The following is a 23,538-nucleotide window of genomic DNA, read 5'->3' as shown; positions in this document are numbered from 1 at the left end:
ATGAACCAGCAGTGTGCTTGCAGCCTGGAAGGCCAACTGTGTTCTTGGCTGTATTAAAAAAGGGGTGACCAGCAGAGAGAGGGAGGTGATTGTCCCCCTATACTCAGCTCTTGTGAGGCCCCATCTGGAGTACTGCATCCAGGCTTGGAGCCTCCAGTACAGGAAGGACGTGGAGCTCTTGGAGCAGGTCCAGAGGAGAGACACTAAGATGATCAGAGGGTTGGAGCACCTCTGCTATGAGGAAAGGTTAAGAGAACTGGTCTTGTTTAGCTTGGAGAAAAGAAGGCTCCGGGGAGACCTCGTTGCAGCCTTCTAGTACTTGAAGGGAGCATATAAACAGGAAGGGGAACGGCTGTTTATGAGGATGGATAGTGATAGGACAAGGGGGAATGGTTTTATACTGAGACATGGGAGATTTCGTTTAGATATAAGGAGGAAGTTTTTCACATAGAGCGTGGTGACACACTGGAACAGGTTGCCCAAGGAGGCTGTGGATGCCCCATCCCTGGAGGCATTCAAGGCCAGGCTGGATGTGGCTCTGGGCAGCCTGGTCTGGTAGTTGGCGACCCTGCACATAGCAGGGGTGTTGAAACTCGATGATCATTGTGGTCCTTTTCAACCCAGGCCATTCTATGATTCTATGATTCTACGATCTGTCTGATGATGGCAAGTAGTGAATAAATTCCTTGTTTTGTTTTGTTTGCATACTTAGTATTTTCTTTATCAAACTGTATTTCAACTCATGAGTTATTGCACTTCTACCTTTCTGGTTCTCTCCCCCACTCAAGTGCAGAGACCAAATGAGCTGTGTGGTGCTGACCTGCCTGCCGGAGTTAAACCACAGCAGTCCTGCACCCAACACAGGACTGGAAGAATCTGATATGATGACAAGTTTGACTGGAGTATGGAGTGTACTAGACCAAATGCTTACATGATACAGCTCTTCAGCTGCTATTTGGTATGCTCCTGCAGTTTTCATGGGTCTTGCTTGCCTTACTTTATTTTAGAGTCCACTATCTGTTAGTGGATGCTTTTAGTTTGTCCTCTCCACTTTCTGCTCCCTTGCCCCCCCACCCCCCCCCCACAAAAAAAAAAAGGGAAAAAAAGAGAGAGAGAGAGAGAGAGAGAAAGAGAAAATAAGAACAGAGATTTTTTAATCAGTAGATGGCAGTAAGAGCTAGTAAGAAGCCTGAAGCATAGTGTCACAGACCTACACATTAATCATACATATAGCAAATTCCACAAAGTACAAGCTGACAACGACCCTGCTTTACCACAATCAATCTTTATTCACCACTGGATTACAGTGGTTAGATATATTTGATTGCCACAGGTCCAAGAAAAAGCTTATAAATAACTATAAATGTAATCGGCTTAAATTTTTGCCATTATATTTTTGGTTTTATTTTTGTTGTAGGCTGAGATTGGGGTGCAATCTGTTTATTCCTAGACTTGTTGTATGACCACCCAGTCCATCTGTCACCTTGACTGTGAAGCTGTAATTTTAATGTTTGACTCTAAATGTTTAAAGCATCATTACATTATTTACAAAGGGAAAGATACTGCTAACGGTGCAGCTTAAATAAGACTGTCTCAGCTCACTTGTCTTTATTCTATGACTTTCACTGCTGTGTGCCTGTGTTTTAAGCTGAAATGATATCACAACAGTGGAGTAATGCTGCATTGTACTGCAGGATCCATTTTGAACAGCTCTATTCTCTATCCTGCGTTGCTTTTTTGAAAAATCACAGTGTACAAAGGATGTTCTCTTTATTCACTTGGGAAAGGTATGAATTCATGTATTTTTCTAACATGCACTCAGCAATAAAAACTGTAAAAGTATACTTAAAAAAAAAAAAAAAAGAGAGAAAATAGAATAATAATGTGGATTTTACTTTCCAGCTCACCATCTACATATATTTAGAAATGTATATTTAGTTTTCTCTAAATTTGCAAGCTTATTTAACTGTAATATATATATAAAATTTGAAATCTACTCTGTATTTCTCTTTTTGACTCTATTTGTTTAAGCTATGTGTTTGTTTACCAATAAGACCTAAGATATTTTTATTTAACTTCATGGTCCTTTTTCTGTGAAATAAAATTGCCCTTTTTCTGCTTCCCATTCAGTAGTACAGATGTGCAAGAATTTTGTAACAATCTTAAGTGTTCTTGCGTAATAATTTTTTTCACAGCATAACACTGAAATAACATCATGTAAGATCAAACAAAAAAAAAAAAAAAAAAAAGAGAAATGCAAAATTAAAGAGAAGTTTTTGGCATTTAGTTGTAAATACAGGGGTGTTTATGGAAGCCACAGAGGAACAATCAGCTCTGAAATAACTTTGACCCAACAGGGCATTATTTCCATAGGAAGTGATTAGGGTCAGGGCACTGATTCTGAACAGCACCATAAAATTTTGAAAGATATAGTTAACAGTGAAAACAGGAAGACTGATTAAGAGGTGCATGTGTGTGTGCATAGATATGTACATTATATATAAATAGACATGATAACTTGCAGATATTATTATGATAGTTGATTTCTAGTTGATCAATATTAGGAACCACTACATAGCATAGTAGTTGCATTTACTGTGGGGTGCTGGCATTAAGAAATTCAGATACCATGGTTCAAATTTGTATACAGCTATGAATTCAACTCAGTAAGTGTCCGCTCTCCCCCTACAGAGTACACTGATGTTTTATATTCTGTTGAAATCAATTGAAGTGTATCACATTGGCATCCAAAGAAAACAACAGGTGGTGATTTCAGATTTCCCAGGTGAGGACTACAATCAGTTGATCAAACTGCAATTGCTTTTTACTCTGGGGTAAATACAAATATGCATGGATTGATGCTTCAGTGGTATCCAGCTAGCTTCTGACATCACCAGCTTAAACTACATCTCCTTTACAGACAGTCCTTTTGCCAAGGACAGCCACTTTAGTCACAGCATTTTGTATCTGCCTTGGCTGCAGGAGAGTCATCTCTTTTAACACATTCAGAAATGAATATATATTACTGACAACTTCTCCATTCTAACATTTTTTTCATCACTTGTAATTCTTTATTCTTTTATGTGCTCCCTTTACATTAAAGCTAAACCAGAACATTCCTTCATAAATAATAAATAAATAATCCTAGCTTATTGAGTGCCAAAGACTGCACAATAGACTTCAAAAAAAGCTGAGATTTATTCACTGCAAGCATAAAGCATTTCAGTACTCTGCAATTTAATCTTTTTTTCTCTTTTCTTTTTTCTTTTCTTTTTTCTTTTCTTTTCTCTTTTCTTTTCTTTTCTCTTTTCTTTTCTTTTTTCTTTTCTCTTTTCTTTTCTTTTCTTTTCTTTTCTTTTCTTTTCTTTTCTTTTCTTTTCTTTTCTTTTCTTTTCTTTTCTTTTCTTTTCTTTTCTTTTCTTTTCTTTTCTTTTCTTTTCTTTTCTTTTCTTTTCTTTTTTTCTTTTCTTTTCTTTTCTTTTCTTTTCTTTTCTTTTCTTTTCTTTTCTTTTCTTTTCTTTTCTTTTCTTTTCTTTTCTTTTCTTTTCTTTTCTTTTCTTTTCTTTTCTTTTCTTTTCTTTTCTTTTCTTTTCTTTTCTTTTCTTTTTTTCTTTTTTTCTTTTTTTCCCCTTTTATCAAGCAATTGGTAGGCTGTAGAGAGTTCTAGCAATTTTCTGGATTAATTCAGTACAGTATTACCTTTGATTCTCTATCAGCATCGAGGTTATAAAAACAATAGCATTTATGACATAGGAATAATAAATATGTATTCTATTTTTTTGACAAAACTGTTGATGCAGGACTGAAAAGGAGTAATAAAATACCACTGTGATATTAACACTTTGTGGGAGGACATTGTCATCTTTGTACTTTAATGTTTTGTTTGTTTTTCATAGTTTTACACTGGCAAAATATCCAGAGCCCAGTATAAATTAAAAAAAAAAAAAAAAAAAAAAAAAACAACAACTCAGAAATTCACAAATACTTCTGTTCATATCATGTTCACAGTTTGAATCTGATGGAATTTCAAAGAAGGTCAAAGTGAACTTTGTATGTTTTATGAGAATAAAAACACCCATTGGGATCAAAACCTATTCCACTTTATTCATTCAGGATATAATCAAATAAATATGGGCTTAACAGTTTCTCTCTTTAACCCTTAGTTCAAAAGGCTCATGTGATTTTTTCCAGTACCTTGCTATTGTTGGAAATGCTGAGAAGAAACTTCCTCTCCATTGCAAGTTTCATAGTGGAATTAATGCACTAATATCTGTCTTGGAAAACAGGTGTTTACAATGTTAATTCAGTCCTCATCAGCATCATAACTTTAGAGCTAATGACAACATGATGTAACAAAATAATGGAGTCTGAAAGTGAACAATCGAAATCATGTTCCTCTCCCCAGTCCAGACTTTTTTTTTTTTTTTTTTTTTTTTATAATTAGAGATGTGGAACAAAGGTAATGAGAATCTGACAAGTCACTCAGTATTTGACAATAAGGAGAAATACAGAGAAAAAGAGAGTGTTGAAGAAGAAAAAAAATGGAGTGGGAGGAAACTGTACAAAAGCAATTTTCATTTGCAGTCTCTATTGAGGAATTAGCCTCAGTTTTTCTTCTCACTTCAAAATATTGATATTTAAAACAATCAAAACTGTTTTATTCACAGAGATCAAGTACCAGCAGTATTAAATTATAACATTATTTTATTAAATTAAGCAGAAAAAAAAATGAGGTTTTGTTAGTTGTCTAGAGACAACTGTAAACCCTTTTATTAAACAGATTGATATAGGAGAGCAATCTTATATTTGCCACACTGTTGTGTGATGTCTTTTGTCAAAAGGCAAATAGCTGAAACTACCATTCTCCATCTCTATGCCAGTGTACTCATCCTCACCCATAAAATAATTTCTTCACTTCAAACAGCTTATTACAAAGTATACAGGAACTACCACGACATACTAGATTATTACAAGATTTAGAAGAATAAAGTAATGTGCTTTGAAACTAATTATTTTTGCTTTCATTGAATTCTGTGCATCAACAGGCTTCCTATTTGAAAAACAGTTCACTTTTAACACTTTTAACAGTTCACTTCATTCTCTGTTATCCAAGACATTATAAATTTGGTATAGGACATAAGTGGATAATGAAGTGAGTGGAAAATGGACTAAATTCAAAGGGTTGGAAGTGCAGAGTCCAGCTGGTGGTCAGTGGTGCCTCTCAGAATTCATAGGACCAGTACCATTAAACATTATTATATTTTATTTTATATAATATATATATTATATATTATATATTATATATTATATAATATATATTATATATTTTATTAATTATTCAGTAACTAGGTAGCATGCAACCTCAATGAACTTACTGAAAAATATCAAGCTAGGAGAAGATGCTGATGCACTGGGATTGCTGCTAACTAAGAGAAATGAACTGACAGAAGAATCCTGAAAATCAAATGTAAATGCAAAGTCCTGCACAAGGCAAGGAAGAATCCCATGTGACAGAGTATACTGAGGATTGGCTAGCTGGAAAGCAGCCTTCCTGAAGAACTTCTGGGGTCAACAAAATGGAATGTGCCTTCACAATAAAGAAGGCCAACTATGCCTTAACAAATAGAAAAGCAGTATCTAGCAGGTTAGAGGAAGCCATTATTCTCTTCTAACATCCACAAGACTGGAGTGATTGGTCTGCCTTTGGGCACTTCTCAAGATGGATGTATATACATCTTGAGATGAATACATGTACAAAAAATGCTGCTACTGTGAACAAGAAGCAGTTTCTGTTGTGCTGGAACAACATATTTGTTAACTGTAAGTGGCCCAGTGGGTCAGAGCATATTATGAGTTTACTTTAAGTGTTGTTTAAGGAGTTGACTGTGAAATTCACATTATTACTACATATACTACTAAAATGCATTTTTAACAACTACTTCAGAGTGAGGGTCTTGGTATTTACAGTTACTGCAAATATTCTCAGGGTTCCTCAGTCTTACCTAAAGCAGTGCTGTGTCTACACACCTGATCTTCTGCTTGATATGCTATTTTCATTAATAACTGCTCCATGCATAACTCCAGATCCATATGGCAATACAGTTTCAAAGCAGTTGTACAACACATAGGATAGTCAGATATATTCTGAAGAATGTCATTAGTCTAGATGTCAGATGCTATGGAGCATGTACTCACCATATCTCACTATTCATTTTTCCTAGTGTTAGGATCCCTCAGACAATTATAAATAGTCTAAATTTGGGTGACATTTCATACAACACCAAGGACTATTTCTGGAAACTAGAGTGGGGAGAATAAGAAAAAAAATTGTAATGATTAATAAAATACTTCTACCCAGAACACGAGTTGAATAAACAGATATGAAATATGAGAACATGATGTTTTACTCATTGTTTTTGAAAGTCCAATCCAGACAGAAGTCAACAGTTTTTACTTTGAAGAAGTCTTCACTCATTTATTAAGGATTTGGAACAATGAAGATTCATTCAGTGTAATTGATTTTCTATTCTATTGAAAAGAGGGAAGAAAAAACACATTGAATGAATTTTTTTTTTTTTTTTAAAGTATCAGAATCAATTTATGCTTCCAAATTGTATATTTAAAAATGCAGAATATGTCATGATAAATAAATTCTTTCATGCTTGTTCACTATGCATTTTTGGTTGTAGTTTACATATTTCTATTTCCTAGAACAGATTTATTTCCTCTCCTCCTCATCTCTCCTGAAAGTCTTTTTAATGGAACTCTGAAAGAGGTCTTGGCTTTTCCATTATCTATTTCAGACACTGCAATTTTAATCAGATTTATATCTTTATTTGACATCAGCTTACAGGAAAAATGTTTATTAGTGTGAATCATTTTAGCTTAAAATACACTGAAAGCATTTTTAAGTGGTCTTGTTTCTATGGCAATGGACTTGCAGATTGGCAGTGAAATCAATGGTGGAAAACATGTAAAAACTACCTTCATAGAGAATCTTTTTTTCTTTTGCTAGGCTGATCTTCATTTTATAAATTATGATCTCAAGTAGAACAAGTCTTTGCATTACTGCTGAGCCCAGCCTTGCCCAGTAGTGGGTCCATAGTGCTTCCAATTAGATCTGACTTCATCTGGCATATTGCAGCCTGGCTTTGCCTTGCAGAAGCTGCCCTGCGGCAGGTGCCTCGACACCTCCACCCAACACGTGCTGGTGATTGCCTCTTCAGTTATTGGGCACTCAGCAGAAGGCTCTTTAATAAACTTTACAAGTACAACATTGAGCTGTGAAGGCTCCTCAGATGCATAACAAGCCTGTTTTATAGCTTGTGAATTTTTCTCTTAGACACCAATATGTTTCTTGTTGGTTTGAGTTTAAGAACATAAAATTCTTTATTCCTAACAAGTGCCACCTCCCTCTGGGGACTGGTAAAGTAATTTCAAACACCAAGAGAATCCTAAATCACTGAATATTATGTCTACTTGTTGGATCTACCTCTCTACAATTTCTCCAGTGTACAGATAATGAAGTGACAGACTTTTCAGAAATCCTGTCTGACAGACATAGAAACACTTGGGAAATAGGAATTCCAATTTGCACTGCTACAAATATGCCCCAGATGAAAATACAGTAAGTCTCTAGATCTTCTATAGAAAACAGAAATCTGTTTAGCATTCTCTAAACATCACAGAAAAGTAAAATGTTTTCTTTCTCTCTGCATTAGATGTTCATTTAAAATTGTATGAAATGTTGATTCAATGTAATAAGTAGCTTTTTAAAGGCTAAAATAAAACTTGGTCTCTTACTGTCTCTTTTGATTTTCAGAGTATATTGACAAAATTTCTAATGTTTTTTTTTCTGTACAGATATTTACACGTTATCATGCAGACTTTCTAGATGGTCATGGAACTGAGTATCTATGAAGCAGATCTGTACATACACTGCACTCTACTCTGCCAATTTCACATTTGGACTGCCCTTTACACTATCTACTTTTAACCAGATTATGCAATTTAACTTGCAAAACAAGATACTCACCCCAAAATGGCATCCTGATGAGCACGTAAAATTAGAATTGTAATCTTGTATGTGATTTCCTTATAAAGCTTTTTTTTTTTCTTTTTGAACAACAAATTTAAATTCTACACTTTCTCTACGTACCAACTATAATTTCTTCTTTTGAAAACTAGCCGACAAATTACCAGTAAAAGTGTCATATACTTCAGAGCACACATGCCATTTATTAAAATTCATAAGAACTTCACAGCGGTCACAGATCATGTCTTTCATCTATGCAGTGCTCTGTACAATTTTCATCAGACATTAAGAGGAGTGCTTCTTCTCTCCATTTGGTACATATGCTTTCTACAGAAAATCTGGTAAGTGATCTTGTATGAGTTTATGTGACAATGTTATAAAGTTCAGTTGGGATGTGAGCCACAAATTACACCCATGACATGCTCTGTAGACCTAATGGGCTAGCAGGAACAGCCCATGATCTTGCCAAAGTGTGATGTCGTCTTGTTCTAGCTTAATCAGTGTGTGTGTTAATGTTCTGTGCTGACCTGGACATGTGGCATCTGCCTGGTGCTTTCACCTTCCATTGCAATAATCTAATCTAGAATTACAAAAGAATAAAAGACTGGTGAAAAGTCTTACACAAATGAAACCCACAATAGGATTTTTGACAATGAAAAAATAAAATACAGTAGCTGAAAGAGCATGTTCCAAAATAATGCATCAATAAAAAGCTACCCTATCAACTATTCTGCAGTATTACTGATATCTCCTATCATGGTTTTACAAATCTGCTAACATAAGCTCTGCCTGGTGTCATATAGACAGTAGATAAATCATTTTTTCTAGTCTCACAAAACTTCTTCTAGCATTATAATTTTATCTCCAGAAGGAATACTTTATTACCTATGTCAACATAAATTTTAGTGCAGGGCACTGCAGCCAGCTATTTTGTTTTATTCAGTCAAAACTTAATTTCTGAAAAATATTATTTTCTCTATTGAAAGTTGTGGGAATTTGAGATTTCAGTATTTTCAACTTGCTCAGGATGATTTGGGTGAGCATATTTAGTCAGCAAGGACATGATCGTATAGAACCATTCATTCCCACACTTGCCTTTTCTCTTCCTCTTCCTCCTCTTTCTTTTGTTTTAGTAACATTTTGTGTCTAACTAGTAATGGTCTTCTTTTGTTTGGGATAATTAGGATGTTCGTACACATAAAAATTTAAAATTTTTAAATTTTTTATTATATATATTTTTATTATATTATATTTACTTTTATCAACCATGGTTTCAACTTCATCAGGGTAGGGGATTTTTGCTTGTTTTTTATAGAGAATCCATTTTCTCAACTGATTTTTAATCTGCCTCCCAGAATCTTATTTTATTCAGTTTTATCTATATTTTAATTGCTTGCTTCTCTTTGTAATTGATCATAGATTGAATTTTAATGAAATTAGTGTGATCTATTCCCTATTAAAATTATTCTGCATTCCTTTCTTTTTGTGAAAGAGAAGAAATTCAGGCCTGTTGAAAGAGAGCTAAAGAGTGTAAGGATATCATTTAGACATCATTTTAATATATATTTGTATACAAAACTGTGAAATTAATTCTATGGTGAATAACATACTTAAAAACAAACAAACAAACAAACAAACAAACAAAAACCACAAGAACCTGTACTGGACTACCTTGTTACACAATCTGGGATAAATAATTAAGAAATAAGTTTAATTTATTTAATGAAAAAGGAACTCTGATGGGAAAATTAGTGATTTATCAACAGAGAATTGCTTTCCTTTTCACATTTTTTTTTTTTTCTCAAAATGCAGGTCAAGTTAAAAACGATAGTTGTAAAATCTGTCCTTTTAGAACTTTACAAATACATACTGATAAATTAAGTCAAATGAATAGAATGTATTGACTGTCTTCTGAATCCTTATTGGACATTTTTTCAGAGACCAATTAAGGCTAGGTTAAAGAGAATAAATTACAAGCAAAGTTCTGGCTAGGAAAATTTGATTCTCTTCTATACAGATAAAAAACAGCTGGAGACAAAAATTTACTGAGCAAGAAAAAAAATATATGGAAAAAAAGATTTATGGTTTTCTATTGATAAAGGCCTAAAGAATTCCAGATCAATTATTTTCAAGCAAATTGAAGCACTGTACTGTCAAGGAATTCAATACTGTTGAAACCCAGCATTTAGTTGTGCATAATTTTACTGATGTTATCAGTCAGAACCAAAAGAAATTGTTCTATTAGTACAAGTTTTACCTCATATCTGCATGAGTATCATATTTATATAGTCAAAGTGTCCCCTTTTTATAATAATCTCATAAATAAAAAATATTTATAGCTATTGCATAAAATATTAATAATACTTTACAAATTGTTTTAGGGAAAAGCTATAAAATTATCCTCCTGTTTGATACAGTGAACTCTTACATGCTCTACTACCATAGATAAGCAAACAAAGTAAGTACCGAAATATCACCAAGATAAAATGTATTTCTTAGCTATCAACACTCACAGAAAAACTGAGATTGGAAAGTACCTTCATAAAGAGACTAGACCAAACTCCTGCTTGAAGACTGGCTAAATCAAAGCTGCATAATGTTTCTGAAAGCCATGTCTTGTTCATTTCTGAAAATCTGTGGGTAACCTGCTTCTAGTGATTTTCATTCTAACTTTTATTTAATTATTTTTTATATATACGCCTATCACAACATTCCTTGTTGTAGCTACGACACTCTTCTCTTCTTCATTTAGTGTTAACCTCTGAAAATAATCTGACCCAATATCCTGCATTACAAAATGGAAATCTACAGCGAGATCTACCATTTGCTTCCCAGACTGTGCATTGTGTCCAGGAACTTGAAACAGGCACCTGACACCCTGTTTTATTCAGGTTAAAGAGAGATTCTTTTTGTGGTCCTCTTCCAGATGTATTTTTACCTCTTTTCCCTTTCTTATCTTATGAGTATTTCATCAAGTGATGAATCTAATATTATCACCTACTATTCCAAAGCATAATTAAATCTTGCAGTAGTAAAAAAATAAAAATAAATCAATAAAATCTCCACTTGTTTATAGTAAATTATGTATCTATTAAATCTTTTATTTAAGGTTAAAAATAGTATTGTAAGTATCATATCTGTGTCTATGCATGTAACTAAGCCACAGAAACACAAACACCTAACAGTTAATGAGGAGAGGATGTGGAACATAATAAGATCCACTTTAGTGTAAGAATTCAGAGGGAAAAAGAGGCATTTGCAGAGACAAAAAATATGAATACAGACTTTGAAGATCAATTGCCTTTTCTGAGGACAAAAATATCTGAATAGAGGGTCAGATGTTCTTTTGATATTTATTAATATATAAAACGCAATACAAAATAAGATCAAGTAATATCATCCATTTAGTCATCTTCTTGACTTAAAGAGGATATGAAGTAACATCAAAACAATAGAAACTACACTTTACATTCAAACTAAACAACACAAATAATAAGGTTCATAGTCACACTCATAGGAAATTATTCTAAAAGTCCCTACTGTTGGTAATACCACATTTACCTTTCCTGTACTTCCTAAACATGAAAAGCAGTAAATGATCCTTGTTTCTTAAACTCAATTTGAAAATCTTTTTAAAACGTAATCTCCTGTACAATGAAAGAAATAATATGTTAACAGATAGAGGAGGTAGAAATGTAGTCAATGAATTTTATGTCTACATAGTAAGACCCTTTTTGAATTTCCTGCAGATAATAATATTCTTAACTCCTGTAACTACTTGTTAGGAATGCATTTTGTGGGTAACAATAATAAAAATCACCAAACCAGCCTTTGATATACAGGCATTCAAATTCTTTGCCTCATTGCCCCAGTTCAACAAGATTATACATGAACAAACTTTGTAGAAATTGGGCATTTATTTCATATTTTAAAGTAAAATATTTGATATTTCTCAACTGTGTGGTTACTACCTTAATCCTTAAACCTCTAAACTATGACAAAGCTAAACAGTGAAGTTTTCTCTTTCTTTTAACAGTTATGCAACAATTTTCACATTGAAAGGAAACAACTTATTTAGAATTATGTAATAATTTCAGTTACCAACATATAACCTGTTTCTTACATTTTAAATAGGAAATGCCTACATAAAGAAAGAAACAACAACAACAACAACAACAAACTAGTACAGTAAAATTTATTTCTGGTTCTTAACACATAGGTGCTTCCACTTTTGCCCAATTTTCAAGGATTTTTGGATAAGAATGTTATTTTTCATTATGAATCACAAATATTGCAAAACATTGTTGGTACTTACTTAAACTTTCATTATTGTCCAAACACAGACATGATTATTTTCTTTGAATGTTTACTGAAGTTAGCAACTTATAACTACTTGCTGATTTTTAGAATCAGATATGATTCATAGTGATATGCATCCCTATCACTTCCAATCAAAATCTTTGGCTTACCATACTAGCATATCTTGTCTACCAACAAAGGAGATACAAATTCAAGCCATTTAGTAGGTGAAGTATGATTAAAACCAAAGAAACAGTGTTCCTTGTAGAGACATGTAGAATACCACACTATCCATATGTTTTCCCCACATTTTATTTTGAAGAAAATTTATGTCTCTTCAGATATCAGGCAGGAGACTAATAGAACAGATGAACAGATTTTATTTATTTATTTATTTATTTATTTTTTAATATCTACTGCACATCCACATTTCTGTACAGGTTAGTCTCTGTCACTCTCTGATACTTATTTGACAGACTAAGTAAATGTTTATTATGAAGAACCACTTTCCTCTCAGATTATACTACAAAATCTGATTTTGTCTGTTTTTTCTTGTGTTCATAGATATAGCATGCTTATCTGCAGGTGTAAGAAAGTTCCATATTATTCCATAGCTAGTATTTTCATCAAATTATAGAAGAAAATTTCTCAGCTTTCAAAGTCCAATTGAAAACAGAATTAAAACTGACTTGCTGGTATTTTTTTCAGTAGGAAAATGAAAATCAAACCTTTTTTAACCATAAAAAAATATCATTTAGATATAGGTGAAAAAGAAACCACAACAACAGCAACAAAAACAGACAAACAAGAACCAAACAATTCTTTGTCTAGTAACAGAGGAAAGTTAGAACTATTATTGTATATATTTATTTAGATTAAGAGAGATAGAGTGGGTCAAATAACATAAGAAAAAGTAAATCTTTTTACAACAAACAAATTGTAGCCCTATTTTTGTAAAGAATGTTTTCCTTTAATCCTATTTTCTATTCTGACTTAATCAAGGAGACACATAAACTGTTTCCACAGTGACAAAATGCCAACATTCAACATCACAATCACAACATGACCTAGTAGTCTGACAGAACCCTCCTTTAGATTTGTAGAACCCTATATGATTACTTCATATTCTGATATTTCTAAACCAAATTCCTTCTATTTTGAACCCCTAGCAGGTCAAAAGACTGAAAACATTGAAAAAAAAAAAAAAAAAAAAAAAAGATGGAAGTCTAACAGCTTTTAAAGATACTATCTATACTGTAACGAGCTAGGTAAAATTTCCCTACATGTAATGCTATGGAATACTGAAAGCATACAATATCAGATCTTTTGGACTAAAATTTCAAAAGAATACCCTATGATATTCTTGCCCCTGAGTTTGTTTCATAAATTAAAGAAGACTCCAATTATCTTTTATGGAGGATGTGTGAACTTCTACCATTTTCTGTACCAGCAATACAATTTTCTAGATTTCCTTTATCTATAGTTTAAATAACAAATTATGGATAATAAAGGAAGCAGCTTTAGATCTTGAAATGTTCACTGTCCACTGAGAACTTGAAAAGTGTCAAAAAAGATAACAGAAACATTAAACCCTTATTACTATATCAGTGCCATATTTAAGTCACCTTCAATAGTGTTAATGCATACACTCACAGTCCATCTCCTCTCAAATCAAAGGTTCTAAAGAAACAATATTTTGAGGGAGTAAGATGACTATCTTTAATATTTGTAAATAAAATCTTCTAGAAAAAGTTATTTCATAGCAAAGTTATTCAATTAAAGTTGCACCTGAAACTGAGTAAAATTCTGTATGTGCAAAGTTTATGTATTTTTAATAAACTGATCATTAATATTTCAAACTTGCATCATTATGATACTGTATAAGTACAGCTATCAAATATGATAAAAAACAACTTTTGTTTAATTGATGATCTGCCAGTAATTGGACAAAATCAGTCTGGTTTCCTTCACTTTGTAATTTAACTTGCTACAGAAAGGAGAAGGCTTGTACATAGGACTGAAACTGGCACCCTAGGAAATGCCTTCCTCTTTTCATTAACTGTATGGAATTTTACTGTTAATGCTTTGTTAATGCTTTTTTTTTTTTTTTTTTTTTTAATATCCACTTAGATGCTTAAATGTAGCCTAATGCGAAACATATGAGTATAACTCACCAGAATGGATGCAGCCCTGCCAAAGACTAATTATTGTCACTCCCATCTGGGGTTAATTGCACAGTCTGCTTATACGCTCAACAACAACTTGGGGAAAAAAGCTCAAGTTTGTTTGAAAGTTCTGACTTCATTTACTTCCATGTATGCCTGGGAGTATTACTAAAACAAGTTTATTCTTTTCTAGGCTAAATTGAATGCATTTCTACTGTAGAAATACAAGAGCAAACATAATTCTGGTTGCTGTAGTATTAAGTGTCACTAAGCAAAGTGTTACCTGGAACTCTTGTTCTGTTGTGATTGAGTACTAATTAATAATAATAACAAAACTAATTTGTACAGTTAGAATACGTATTTTTAGGATGTCAGCATCCTAAAAGTACCTCTTACTTCTTCTGTTTGTTTACTTTTTTTTTTTTTTTAGTGAAGCCTTTGCTGTAACACCTAACACCAACCAATCTATAATCTCATTTGGGATTTTAATGATAAAAATTATAAAAATCTCTCTCTAATTATTTACAAGTTACATAATGCACTATACCTAGAGTTCCATTTTCTACTTCGGAGTCACTTAAATAGAATGAATAAATAATAGTAATTCAAAGACTGATTTTCAGTTTTAGCTACTACTACATTTCCTAGCCCTAATTATCTATAATAGTGTTAGTGCTCAAATTTTCTACTGATGTTAGCAGGCTTAACAGAAAAGACTGTGTCATTGCTCATGGAGCCTGCTTTCATTGCACTTAAAGTGCTTTCTTGTGTAATCAGAAAACTTGGATAATTCATATAAGGTATAGATGAACACTGAATTTTTGGAACCCTGTGGTAATTCAGCTACCAAAGTCTTTGAAGTCCACCCATCACAGCTGGAATTTAAATAGTTTGTTTCACAGTCTGTTGATTGCTTATATTAATATAGCCAAGTAATTAGTTGCACTGTGTAAGGGGTTTCCAGTTTAATCCATGCTATGTTTTCTGCATGAATAGTGTTGACTTTGAAAACTGACTATTCAGCTACGAGTTGAGAGAAGGGTTATTCTTCTGAATGGGATAATAGAAAACCAACTGGCTGGATTTAACCTACTGCAGACAGATTTATACATTCCTATACTCACATTTTTCATGTCAACTTTCTTTTGAAGTGACTTTGACAGTGGATTTGCTAATCAACTCCAAATTTTCCAATAATTGGAGACACTAGATTGCATTTTAAATTGTCCTCAGTCTCTCTCCATTGTGAACTTTATATATAATTGACAAAGAATGCTCTAAGTCTAGGACAAATAACTGGATAAAAGTGATTAAAAATAAATTAATAACAACAATTAATAACAACAATTAACAACACTGTTGTTGCTGTTCTGTTTTTGTTTGTTGTTTGCTTTCTCCTAAAGGGAAAGAGTGACCTTGTAAATACTGGTATAATTCCTTAGATACTTAAGTAGAAAGAAGGATAACAAGCCATAAAACAAAATTTTTACAATTTACAATTTTATGATTTTTATGGCTTTTAAATACGTATTCTATCTATAGAAGAGATTATATTAATCAATAAAAAACACATACCTGAGGCCACTAGAATCCAGAATGCTGAATATGGTCTTCTCTTTCTTATTTTTTTTTAATCCTGCTTCTTGTGTTGTATACATGAATGGAAATAAATGGCTGAAATGGAGATTACTAAAACCTTAATCAAGACTCATTCTCTATTTAACTGCTACAAATAGTACAGTCTATTACTATGCAGATGACAGTGTTAATAGTTGAGGTAGCTGATATTAGAAGTTTCTGTTTCAACTGTGTGTTTTTGTTAATTGAACAACAGTACAAACAGCATAAAGCTTTTGATCTAAAGATGTTTTTCTTCTGGATCTATGAAAATGATATCTTTACAGATTACACACACTAATATTTACAAAGGTGTTGCATGGATAAGTGCCTTTCTGCAGTTTCTATTGCAGCTATTGCAGCCAATACGTTATAATTAGATTCAGACCCCATCTTTCAGTAAAAGTCTAAAAGACATCAAAAAGGAAGCATCTTTCTTTAGTCATTACAGATTTAAGACTGTTAACAGCTTTTGTGGTGTTCCAATGTAAGCATCATAAAAGTGATGAAATTATGTCGAAACAGATAGCTCAATATCAGTCTTGAATGACTCCATGAAGTTAGCCATGTCATAAAAGATTAAGTTTATTAAAACTGAAGATCACAATTTAACTTTAAAGAATAAGAGAGTAAAATGAGGACTTAGACTCTAAAGTTTATTCAAATGATTGAAAGAAATGCTGCCTGTTAACATGTACTGCTGACTTTTTAATTAAAATCAAGGTGTTCTTGATTAAAATAGTCTGATTTTCATGAACAATATCCTCTTCTATCCTTCTTATCCATCTCAAATTTTTTATTCATTTACCCTTGCTCTTGTTTCTACCTCTCAGAATCCTTCCAGGGATTTTCAGTTTTTTTTTTGTTTGTTTGTTTGTTTGTTTGTTTGTTTGTTTTTGCTTTCTACAAAGCTAACTAGTGCTTGAAAATCCTGAAACTCAATGAGAGATGAACAAGGGGAGCTAGTCACTTCTTTCCATACAGATCTCTCTCTCTCTCTCTCTCTCTCTCTCTCTCTCTCTCTCTACTTTGGAGGGGAAATATGGGAAAATAAGCAAGGTTTGGGCATCTTCTTCCAGCTTTGCCTTCACTCATTGTGTCTGAAGAAGTCTGACTGTCTTGGTGCATGTCTACAAAGAAAGATGCAGACAAACTCAAGATCATTTACCCCAAACTTCATTTTCAGATTGTGAGTGAGCTATTTGTAGAGAGGAAACATATTGCTGTGCTATTAAATACTGTATCTTCTGGACCAATTAGTAGCTCTTCTCTGACTAGCTTGGTACAAATTTCATGTGTTCATGCACCTATTCATCTTGCATGAAGCTCTGGTCTCTCCTGCTTACTCTATAAGAAATTCTCTTCATCACCTCAAAACTGATTGATTGACTTCTTCAATCAATTTTGAGCATGGATGCCCAAGAACTCCGTTTGAGATGCCATAATAAAATAAAACTTTTCTAGTATTAAATGAAATTACTAGTATTAAATAAATATATATACATATATGTGAAGCAATGTAACAGAAATCAGACTTTTCAAGTTTCACACTGCTCTTTTTTTTTTTTTTTAATTCAGTGAAACTTTGTTGGCTTTTTTGGAAGCCAATTATTTATTAAAAGAACCTTAAGTGTAAACTATTCTTTTTCTTCAGTTAACCTATTCCTTAAGAAAACATAGCCTATGCAGAGCCACACCAATATGATTTAAAGAGAATCAAAAGACAGCAAATGTTGCTTATACATGGGTATAATTCATAGAGTCATTTTCCAAACTGTTGGTGCAAGCTTGAACTTGCCTGTGAAGAAGTATGTAGACTAATTTGTTATCTCTTTCCTTACAGGACTTAGCATTATACTGTTCACTAAACAGGGTAATTACAACACCATTCTTAGCAATATGCATATGCTGTAGGTGTATTTTGAAAAATTATTTGATGTTAGTATTTTAAATAAATATTAATGATCTTCAGTTAATAGAATTTTTTTTTTTTTTATAAACCTGGCCAGCCCTTTTCAACATGTGTATTAAGAGGGCTCCCTTGCACCTGTTAATATTGCAAATCCAGAAGAAACTACAGAACTCACTTGTTTTTGCTTAAAATATCTAGCTATTATGGATAATATTTAAATATAGAAAATGGGTATTAATTGAGAATTTGTTTTATTCATGTAGGTATAAAAGCAGACCAAAAATTTTGCTGTAGTACTTGTATGCAGTGTGCCTGGTGCCTATTGCCTGTTATCAGGGGTGTGGATACTAAGTGACCCTCCTAACACAAGCCATTCCGTGATTCTATGATTCTATATGTTTCCTAAAGGGTCTCTGGAAAATTCCCTCTCAGTGTACAAAAAATGAACCACCTCTTCCAGAGATTATCTATTTCTAGAGTTTTAATACAATTACTCTTGAAGAGCAAACTTTGTGCCTGTTGGATAGGGTCAAACTGTATCAAAGGACTGCTTAATACACCTATCTCCAGATATATTATCTTGACATTGCTTCCATTTTTGGGCTATCAGCCACTACATAAAATTTTGTATTGTCTGTGATCTTGCTAAGAGTGTACTCTATCTTGTCATCCAGGTCATTAATAAAGATGATAAATAGTGTTTTATACAGTGCTGACACCTGGGGTGCATCACCAGTGACTAGTGTCCATGTGGAGTTCAACCTGCTGATCATAGTCCTCTGAGTCTAGCAGTTTGGACAGTGTTCAGTCTATAATTTCAGTGCCCATTCATCTAACGCACATTTTCCCTATTTGTCTATGAGGATTTAATGGGGCCAATTATCAAAAGCCTTGCTCAAGCCAAGAATAACAACATCCAATGTAGTGTAGCGATTCTGGATGAGATGAAGCTAATTTTCTTCAGAGAAGCACACAGTGAATGACAGTGTTGATAACACATCAGTGCTTGAAGTACTGTTGAGCAGTGTTTGCAGAGTGTCACAGCTTTCTTTTTCTTAATGTCTCTTACAGGACGGGCTAGGAGTGCTCAAGAGGCTCGGGAGAGGACACAGTTGGGACAGATGACCCAAAATGACCAAAGAAATGTTCTAGAACATCATGCTCAATGATACAACTTTGAGAGAGGTGGAGAGCATTTCTGCAGTAACTGCTGCTCAAGAACTGTATGAGTATTGGTTTGCTGATAGTATTCAATGGCTTTTTTATAACTTGTTGGTTTGGTTGTTGTTTGGTTTGGTGGTTGTTTCTTTTATTTATTTATTTATTTATTCTTCTTTCCACCACAAGTTTTCTCATTATGGCCCTTACGATTCTCTTTTCCAAATCCCATACAACTGAAGAGGATGGGAAGAAGTGAGAAAATTCTCCACAGTGCTCCATAGTGCCTGCTGGGCTTAACTCATCATAGTCACTCATCCACTGAGCAAGTCATTTTGTTGCAGAAAGAGACCAGTTTGATTATGCATGATTTCCTCTTTGTCAATGCTGATTACTCCCAATTACTGTCTTGTTCTTGATATGCTTGGAAACTTTCTCAGGATTATTTCCTTCACTGCGAGTCAAGTAGGAGTGATCCTGGATCCTCTTTCTTAACTTTTAGCTTTGTCAGCAGCTGTTGATTTCTAATCAATATTAAATTAAATTAAATTAAAGAAGAGAAAAGGGGAGGAGGAGGGGGAGGGGGAAGGGAAGGAAAGGAAAAAATGAAGTGTGATCCCAGCAGTAAATTGACTCCAGCTGTTGCTTGGTCCTCCCTTATTATTTTGAGAATATGTTGTCTAAATACTGAATCAGTACTGACTAGAAGATTGTTCATAAATCACACTTTCCTTAGTTTCTTTGCATATCTTAAGGTTGGAATATTGCTTGATTCTTCCTGCTAAATGGTAAGGTAAAGAGAATGAGGGGGAAAAAAAGACGGAAAGAGAAAAAAAAAAAAAAAAAAGAGGTTTTTTTTTCTGTTTTTGTTTGGTTAGTTGTTTTGGTTGATTGGTTTAATTTTATTTTATCTCCTAAGGAGGTGGGGACTGTTTTCTGTATGCAGTAAGAAATTATGGAATGTCTTGACATATGATAACAGTTTTCAAACCAGTTTTAACAATGTATGGAGGGGGCAGCTGTGAGTGAGAAGTGGTAAGCATGTCATTTTAGAAATCAGGAAAACTTGTAAGTAAAAGTGGAGGATGTGATTAGTGTAATCAGGTTTGAGAGATTATGACTTTGAGTATTTCTATGCACAAAGAATCACAGAAAGATAAGTATGGAAGAATTTTAATGAACTTGCTGAATTCCAATAATATACAAAATACAAGATATAGCCTTGTTAATGGTTTTGTCTTACATATTTTAAAAGACCTTTACTGATACACATTTCACAGAAATAAATGGTCAGCAGACCTAGTCAGAGTGGGATATAGTAGTTTACCTGATATATAGGCCTTTTTAGCAAGAACTGTAGGAAAGTTGTAGTGACTGTAATTTAGCTTCTTAACTAAAAACACTATAGAAATGTCTTTTAAACATACAGTTTAAAGAATGACAAGAAATTCAACTCATGTAAATCAATACTTTTTCATTGACTTCCATAGAACTAAGTCAATTTATAGCAGTTGAGAGCCTAGCTCCAAATTTTGTGGTTCAAACTCACCATAAACCAGTGAGGAGAAATTTAAGAAGGCAAACAACCCACAAAATTAAATTGATCTGCAAATATGAAGTACTTCTTACCACAAATTAATTTGTCAGTAGATACTGGTTTCTATCACATACTGTCAAGAATCTCATTTAGCAGTGAAGGAACTGAAGTGACAGTTGTAGTTTGTACATTTTACCTTTTAATATCTCCTGTACAAATGGCTGAAAATAGTTTTTCTAAATGGAAAGCCTGCAAAATCCCCATAACAACAGCAGTAAAAAGAAATTTAACTGCAATAAAACAGCATAAAGCAAATTTACTAGAATAATATGGGGGCAATTTATCATCACAACTATAACATTTTAAATAACGGGATGTCTGCTCCCTGGGCGTGCTGCAATTAGAATGAGTTTGCAATAAATGTGTTCATTAAGTTGAATCACTAGGTTGTAAAAAGAGTCATCAGACAGATGACTTCAATGTAGTTAGTTTTGTTTGTTTCTTTCTTTCTCCCCTATATTTGAAGACAATTTTCATTTATAGATACCCGCTTTATATGCTAAATTATGGTCATTCCATTGTTTTTTCCTATATAGTTTTTACAGTGGAATCTGCATTTATCCTGTTGAAGTTCAAATTTCTTACTCATTGGACTAGATTATATAAAGAGCATAAGAGTTAACTTTAAGTATCTCACATTAGCTGTTTTATGCTAGCTGCATTTTTGCCAGACGTGAGTGATGTTTTCTGCAAGCTGTATGATAGAACTTCATTACCCTGAAAATGAAAAATGTATCACTGGCTTTTAAGATCTGTTTAGAGAATCTGATTAATCTAACATGGAAGCAAAACTATCTACCCTTTCTTTCTTTCTTTGTTTCTTTCTCTCTCTTCCTCTGCTTTATCTGCTCACTTGCTATTGGGTTATATTATGGTAATTTGTCTAGATATTGCAGACCTGAAGGGGAATATGGAGGAAGTGCTTCTTTGTGTAGTTAATAGATACACTATGGCATGAATAGTTGTTTTGGGTTATAGAAAGAGTGATGAAACTGATACAGCATGTAGTAAATGAACTCAGTTGACCTGATTCTGTTCTCACTGATAAATGATGCAAATCGGGAATAGCTCTGAGCACACATATAAAACTAGTGAAGGTTTGCTGAAAATCAGGAGCAGATGCTATCTAAATAATAAAGCATAAAATGAAGTGACTTCTTCTTCTTCTTTTTTTTTTTTTTTTTCTTTCTTTTTTCTTTTTTTTTTCTCTTTCTTTCTCCACACTTGCAAAGGAATCTAGTCATTTGTTACAAGTCTGTGGAAGCTGTAATTCTTTAATATTAATTGTTTTGGAGGTCCAACAGCCATTAACAATGAAACAGCCATTTCACAAGAAATATGAAGTATGCAGTTTCTGAAAGAATACTGCTGCAAATTAATTTTCTACATCATAAGTTTTACACTTATTATTACACTTTCCCAATAGTTTGATCAAAAGTATCTGGATACCTTCACTTGATTATCTAAGAAGACTTGAGTCAGTCTTTTTCATTGTCAGGAAAGTAAAAAGATAAAAGGAACAAAAATAGCAGTACAATAATGTTAGTGCACTTCGTGCAAATTTTAGGTGGAGTTGCTATTCAGAAGTCACAAATTTATATGTTACAGGGAAGAAAAATGAAAGATTTTGCTCAGGAGATGCATAGTACATTAAATTTCTGTTGAACCCAAATATTCACTGGGCTGTTACAATTCTGTCACTGTCAATATCCAGAGATGCTTCCTGGTCAGCATAAAATCAGTGTATAGCCAGTATGCAGACTACGATCCTGAGTAGATGACAACATGCTGGGAGATGACTTAATGTGATTATGATCTATGAGGACAAGCTGAGAGAACTGAGGTCGTTCAGCCTGAAGAAGAGGAGGCTCCAAGGTGACCTGATATTGGCCTTTCAGTATCTAAAGGGAGGTGACAGGAAAGAAGGAGAAAGACTCTTTAGCAAGGTCTGTGGTGATAGAACAAGGGGAAATGGTTTCAAGCTCAAAGGGGGTAGATTTAGGTTGGATATAAGGAAAAGATCTTCTACAGTGATGGCAGTAAGGCACTGGAACAGGTTTCCCAGAGATGTGATTGATGCCTTGTCCCTGGAGACGTTCAAGATGAGGCTGGATAAGGCCCTGGGCAACCTGATTTAGCTCTGGATATCCCTGTTCATTGCAGGGGAGTTGGACTAGATGGCCTACAGAGACGCCTTCTAACTCTAAGGATACTATGATTTCATGATAAGGAAGACAGGCTTTGAAACTGTATCTGTACCTTTTACCATGTTTTAGAATCATAGAATTATGAACTGGTTTGGGTTGGAAAGGATCTTTAAAGATCATTTAGTTCTAATCCCCATACCATGGTGTCTCACTCAAATTTATCAGAGGGAGAGGAGGTTCTTTGATATATGTATACCCAACACGAGATTAAGAAACAGTGGTTCAAATGTTGGTTCAACCAGTTTATTTTAAATCTTAATCGGAGAGATGGGGAAGGGGAGGCCAGCGACTATTACGAATTAGGGTGATGGGGGAGGGAAAGCGGGCAATAGAAAAAAATAGGAAAGAAGAAAGAATTGTGTAAAATGGGGATAGTTGCCACTAAGATCCAGCAGTGTCCAGTTGCACACCATTCCGATGGTCTGAGGCAAAAACACAGGGGAGAGCAGCAGCAGTGTGGCCGGCCTTAGGTAGCAAGCAGGTACAGCGACAGGGCAAGTCCAAGAGGAAGCAGCAGGTCTCAGGTCGCAGGCCCAGGAAAATCCAAC

General features: G+C 33.8%; 1 long non-coding RNA gene across 1 annotated transcript in view; it reads left to right on the top strand.

The window, feature by feature from the left end:
- The first annotated feature begins 8,261 nt into the window (after positions 1-8,261).
- LOC149920158 (uncharacterized) overlaps positions 8,262-23,538 on the top strand; it is a 30,875-nt gene continuing 15,598 nt past the window's right edge. Inside the window, exons 1-2 of the long non-coding RNA XR_016468058.1 lie at positions 8,262-8,376; positions 19,100-19,213. This is a non-coding gene — a long non-coding RNA (uncharacterized LOC149920158). The remainder of the gene's footprint in view (positions 8,377-19,099; positions 19,214-23,538) is intronic.

This window comes from Phasianus colchicus, chromosome 1, assembly GCF_987193195.1.
Source record: "Phasianus colchicus chromosome 1, bPhaCol1.hap1.1, whole genome shotgun sequence".
Taxonomy (NCBI): domain Eukaryota; kingdom Metazoa; phylum Chordata; class Aves; order Galliformes; family Phasianidae; genus Phasianus; species Phasianus colchicus.
Note: the sequence above shows the minus strand (reverse complement) of the source record. Positions and strands in the feature narration are given on the sequence as shown.